The sequence below is a fragment of the Montipora capricornis genome, chromosome 3, assembly GCF_036669925.1.
Source record: "Montipora capricornis isolate CH-2021 chromosome 3, ASM3666992v2, whole genome shotgun sequence".
NCBI lineage: Eukaryota > Metazoa > Cnidaria > Anthozoa > Scleractinia > Acroporidae > Montipora > Montipora capricornis.
In genome coordinates this window covers 23,700,463-23,706,791 of record NC_090885.1, presented here as the reverse complement: position 1 = coordinate 23,706,791, position 6,329 = coordinate 23,700,463, and the positions used below count along the sequence as shown (strand labels likewise).

At 39.3% G+C, this 6,329-nt stretch overlaps 1 long non-coding RNA gene and 1 other non-coding gene across 2 annotated transcripts; both read right to left on the bottom strand.

Moving 5' to 3' along the window:
• Positions 1-107: 107 nt before the first annotated feature.
• On the bottom strand, positions 108-189 carry Trnas-uga (transfer RNA serine (anticodon UGA)). The gene has a single exon. It is a non-coding gene; the product is annotated as a tRNA-Ser (tRNA).
• Positions 190-4,227: 4,038 nt separating this feature from the next.
• LOC138042608 (uncharacterized) lies at positions 4,228-6,030 on the bottom strand. Its single transcript, XR_011131042.1, has 2 exons — positions 5,728-6,030; positions 4,228-4,416 (listed from the first exon to the last, which is right to left on the bottom strand). It is a non-coding gene; the product is annotated as an uncharacterized lncRNA (long non-coding RNA).
• Positions 6,031-6,329: the final 299 nt, after the last annotated feature.

Genomic DNA, 6,329 nt, shown 5'->3' with positions numbered 1-6,329 from the left:
AAAACGAATGGACAGAATGTTTGAACGGAATTTTCTCTTAAATATTTATAAAAATTTCGTACACGTGCACGCTTACATGCACACCAATGTTAAAGAAAATGGAACCTCGCTGCGAGCAGGATTCGAACCTGCGCGGGAAAATCCCATTGGATTTCAAGTCCAACGCCTTAACCACTCGGCCATCGCAGCTGTTTGGTCTACTTCCGTGAACAAAAGTTATTAAAAGTCTTAGGCAAAGTGTCATGGAAATGTTACTAAATAAATAAATGTCATGGAAGTACTAGTCGACAATCAAAATCTTCACGGAAGTTTGAGTTTAAAATGGTTCATAGGTCCCATTTTTCTTGAGAGAGTAAAACTCAAGGATAGACATTGCTTTTAATGTAGTGTAACGGATTCTTTTGAAATGAGAAGTCATTCTGACGGACTTTCGACAGCTTTTTTGTTTTGTTTTTAATAACCCTCATTTGAAAGCCAAAAACCTCATTAGTTAACAACTGTTGCTATGCTTAGAAATATTCGTGTTCACGTGACAACGTAAATACGTTCGTCCAACCGAGAATTCTCCCATTATTATTTTTTCCACATTCACAGTTCGAGGAAGACTGTCTGCGTACCACTTAGCAAGAACTCATCATTGAGTCCTTTTCTTATAAAACAGAATGACTCATTACTTGACAATGATGGCCTTCGAAGGCAATGCAGATAGTAATGACCGTTCATTAGCTGAATTACAGAGCAAAATATACACAAATCATAGAAAAGGTCCAATTATGATAATTATAAAAGAGATAAAAACTTACAGCTTAAATAAGTACACTCCTTAATGATTTAGAATTTAAAAGTAACGAAACATTGCGATCTCTGGTCCCTTCATCTGTATCGGCTTGCATATAATAAACTAATGTTAACAGCTAGAGCGATTTTCAATTGGGTGTCTAAAACCAAACCCAAAATATTTTGGCCAATCAAAAAGGACGGAGACAATCCGGTAAACCAGTCAAAACTCGAAGTAATTACAGGTAGCCAACACAAAGTGCGGGAAAATCTGCACGCGCGAGGCACGATTGGTTTTGGTTTAACTTCTGATTGGTTGAAAACGTGGCCCGAGAACTTTGAGCCAATCACTAAGTGAAGTAATCATAAACGAAAGCAATTTGCTAGTTACTTTCGACAATCAATTGAAAACCACTCTAAACCAGGTCTAACGTTCTACCTATGCCAAATCGGAGCCTCCATTGGAAAGAAAACCCAATAGGATGGCCTGGATACCTGAACGAATGAACATATGCTTAGAACACATGTGATCTTCTAACCTCTAAAGTAGTCAGGCTTGACGCAACCAGGGCCTCCTGATAAGTTTTCGTAGGGAACATAATACACAATGCCTTACTTTGAACCCGTTCTAGCCTGGTTGCTAGATGTTTTGCCAAACGGGCATTGCGTACTCAAGTACAGGCCTGGTGATAGATAGGTTCACCTTAACTAATGCACTCGGTGAAGCTCCACTACGTTATGTGACAATACACGCGTGACACAAACACTGAGCCTGGGTTGCCTGTGACCTCACAACAGGACACTTGAATGAGAACTCTCTAAAGTCCTTTTAGCTTAGAATGTTGATTAAAAAAAGAAAAATAAATCCCATTCAGACGAGAGGCATCCTTGTACAAGGCATACTTGTACCACTTCAAAATACAACAAATTTTGTGGGTTAGGATTTATTTACTGCGCATATAATGTATCCCAAAGTCTGAATGGCTGGTATTTTTCACAAGTTACAGGTCACATGTCATTTTTTTACCAATACAGAAAGTGTCCTGAACTTGCATAAAAGCAATGGTGCTCTGCGCGCGCGCGCGCCCCCTGGGCGCGCCCGGAGCTCCGCTATGACGTGCAATACTAACATTTCAAATTGCTTGCATTTAAAGACAACTAAGGTTTAAGAGAGCCTTTCCATAGATTTTTGTGTTGCAACTTTGCTAAAATGTTCCTAATAGCTCTTGTACAGAAAATGAATGTTGCTCACTTGACTTTTGTCCCCGGAACACTTGGAGGCCTTTTAACTCTTCAGTAGCCGAACTCAAAACAATAGGGATATAGTGCACATTCTAAACCTAAATGAAATCGTGAACAATGTTTTCCGATCATTTTAAGGATTCTACAAGAATATCTGTATGTTTAAGCCCTATGGGTTTTTTTAAATCCAATAGATACGCAATATCAAAAAGCCTTGTCATCACCTGCTGGTTGTGTCATCACTGTGTGCGGCAAGAATGCATGAATTCACAGAAGTAATAATTTGAAGGTCTTAGGGATAACTATTTTGTTGGTCACTTTGCAATGTTTGTGCACAAACTCTAAGTTTCAAAACTGAAAACTGCAGTTTATGCTTCATGCTCCATACAGTCTGACTGATATTGTTGGCAAGGCATTGCTCTGGGTGAGTTTCGTTTGCTGGGACACTAATAATACCACATTTATTTGGGATATTTTGGCCAAGCCCTGATGGGCTAGGCCGTTTATTGAAAATCAGGATGGTAACCTAGGAAATACCCAAATATAGAAGACATGATCCCAGCAAAGGTGAGGGAACACACGCCATCCACAAGAAAGTAAAAATAGGGAGGGTGGGGAGGGAAAATTGATTTGACTCTGTTGAATCAGCTTCCGCCTAACTTGCACAAATGGTGAATGATCTCCAGAAAATCCCGGATGACAGAAATGCCCAAAGTGTAACATGGGAAATAACTAACTAAACATGTCACACTCAGCATAAATCCATTTATTTCCTCTGGGCAATAAATTTCCTTTTTTCTAGTGTATATAACTTGCCCAAAAGATGTGGGATTTATAGGTCTGAAATTATTTTTTTACTTCAGTAACATTTTGGTCAATTGAGCCAATTATACTATGAAGAATGATGTTGGCTATCAGTAAAAATGTCAGAATGAACGCTATTCAATGACTATGCCCCATCCCTTAATCTGTAAGCGTCTGGCAATCATATTCGGCGAGATTTGGTGAGGAACGTTTATGTGAGTGAGCAGTACTTCAACTATGTCATCCACGCGGCAAATGATAAACTTATATTTGTTAGAAGAACAACCGCTTCTTGTCTTTTGAAGATGAAAGTAAATTCTGCGGCACAAGCAGTTGAAAACATGATTGTCATTCAGCAAGACGAGAACCAGGAATCAATTGAATATCCGTGTGGACAGTTAAATCAATTCAACATAACACCAAGACAGTGCTAGAGAATCCAATACACGTTTCGAGACATTGGTAAGCGGAAATCAGCTCGCGCTTTGACACTCTGGAATTGAATTGGAAGTCAGCCTACAAAGACCACAGTTCTGAGAAGACTTCTGAAATGCTCAAACTCCGTGTGAAGCTTATCTTCTCTTGTGGCAATACGCAACAGGGGTATTCAAAAAATTATACAGGGTTAATATCTGGTGGAAGCCAAACTGGCAAAAGTCTTCCCAAGTACAGCGTACAGTGTTGAATAAATGTTGCAAACTCTAAATTTTTATTAAATGGCACTGTTTTTGTTAATGTGCTATCTATTCCTTTTCCGTAAGTAGTTTTTCGCTATTCATTGTAGGATCTTGTGAGGATCTGTGGGGACTTCACCTTGTACATGGCAATGAGCAAAGCTATGATTCATAGGGGTACGTGCCCTCAAATTACTGAGATATCTTTCTACTATTTGAAAGACACGGAAAATTGTTATAAATCTCCCAGCCTTGTCTCAGTGTGTCCATTTTTTGTAAGGCCGGGTATCTGTCCTATGTACGGCGATAAGAGGCGCTCATTTAAGCGAATAAAAGCGAGGAAAGATATATTATCTGGCGATTTATGGGAGGTTGAAGAGCTAAGGGGTTTTGTATTTCCTGTTAGGGATCCTTCATTATGTACTGTCAAGATACCTTATTTGGGTACTAGCAAAACATTATGGCCGAACCCGACCAATGCAGGTGTGCAGAGTTTGTGTTTTGTTGAAGGGTGGAGGGACGTGAGGATGTGAGGGTATGCTGATATTCCTAAAGGAAGTTTACCTCACTGCTTCCGACATTATTCTCATCGAGTCTCGAAAAAGGTGGGAAACAACTCATTGCCGGATATTCTAACCGAGATCCTTAAATGTGTCCTGTACATCATACCTCCAGTAGTGGCTGATCCTGATAAAGCAAAGGACTCAAAGACTTTCGACAACCTGGGATGTTAATATCTACTTTCAACTTTAATATAACATTTTCCTCACAAGTAGCATGACATTGTACTCCTAATGTATTGATCTAGAAGTTGATCTGTTAAATCTATTTCCGTAAGTTCTCTTGAAGATTCCATTATTTGACATTTCCCTCGTAACTAGCTGTTTATGGAAAGTTTATCTCTAACTGGAATTGGAATCTGAAATAAAAAATAAAAAATAAAAAATCAATTTAAAAGCAAGGCAACCTGGACCATGACGTCACCGTTTACCTTTCGTTCCCGGGGTAGCGCTAGCTTCACGTCATTGGGTTCTGGTCATTCCACCAAAGATCTCGGTTTAAAAATCCGAAAAATTTCATTTAGTGAGTGCATTATCTACAAGGTCATCAAATTTGCGCCATTCTAAGTCAATCACTTTAACAAGTTCCGCGCCAAAATGTACAAGTAAGTGAAGCAGAAACTGAAATTGAGTTAATGTTCTCTTCCGAAGCTTTTGCCAGCTCTCATATAGGTGTACGTAAAATTTAATTTGGGAGTTTCATTTAGGAAAATTTTTGTTCCATTTGATTCCTTCCCCTGAATTTTTTCTGAAGTCTTTTCGTCGACAGATAGGCGGCCATAGCTCCGATGTTTTTGGTTAGCTCGTCGGATGTTCTGGGTGTTCTGGGTGTTGTGTTGTGCTTGTTGACATTGAGTGATATTGGGAAAACGAAGGCTCTTGAAGGTTAATAGGGAGAAAAATGCTAAAATTTACCAAGTGAACAAGGTCACGTGACTTTTTGAGTTCGTGAACAAAGCTGGTGCCCAATGTCATTTTTTAAACGTCGATGTTGCTTTTCGTTGAGCTAACAGAGCTAAACTATTTTTTAAGCCATTTCAACACCTAAGTTTGCTGATATTAATCTCGATTTAGCAATACATGCACTTCCTTTTCCTTTGTCCTCCCTCCTGTATTTTCGAATTCGTCAAAGGAAGTCGAAAGAAATTTGAAAAGACTTGGTGATCGTTCGCTTTTTTACCCCGAACTTGATGTTGCAAATCGATGTATTAAACAAATTACGTTCAAACTATTCTGGGCCGTAGCCAGTATGAGGCGATCGGAGGCACTTGCTTCAGTTATTTTTTTCGCGATATTTTTAATAAGATGGGATCTCAGTGCTTCCTTTGAATGTAGGCATCAAAAGCACCCTAGGTACCTACGAAGAGAATTTAACATTGGACATTGACTCGATTGGTCATACACTTTTTTTTTTCTGGCTACGACCGTGTTATTCCTGTTCATAGGACAGTTTTATTAATCACGGAGGTAATCTTCTCCTGTTTGTAAAGAATGTCAGAATAAAAGCGTTTTTCTCCTCAAAGTGCATCAAGTAGCACAGGAAGAGCAAGAAAAACGAAGTTTCTTCAAGGCAGGCTTCCTTGGGATATCCAAACTTCTTTTAACGACTGCGTTTCGTCAAGGACTCATAGTTAATTTGACTGCCACGATGGCTTAAAAGAAAAACTAACCTCAGAGATTAGCCTCACCAAAGGCAATGTCATCCAAGGGACCATCCTCCACCATTTTGTTTACATCAGCCGCACTCTCTTGAGGATTATCATCGAACAATTCAGCTTCATCCATCTCCGTGGCTTCCTGGGCATTGGACACCAAAACGACGGCTAAAAGACAGACAATAAAGAAGGTCCTCATTCTCCTTTTAACTTGTTCTTGTTAGTTTCCGGCTTTGGAACTCCTTGTCCGCTTGATCAGGCTTCTCGATTTTTTGTAATAAAATAGGATGTTCGTCCCTGTTTTTATACATAGTACTCCAAATTGAAAACCACAATTTATTAAACACAAAGTCGGTCAATATAGGTTTATTTGATTTTGAAAATTGCTCTTTGCTGAATTTCGCGTGACGTCACCCGTTGTTATCTATATGCCAACCAGGACCGAGTTTTTCGTCAACCATTAGTTAAGTAGAATTATAAGCTAGAGTTTTGCCACAGTATTTAATGCTGGTTGGCGCTAACCAATCTTCGAGCAACCCCGGTAGAAGTTTATAAACCGGCGAATTTTTAGTTTTCCCGGTTGATGGCAAATTTGAATACGAAAGTAAATTTGGCGT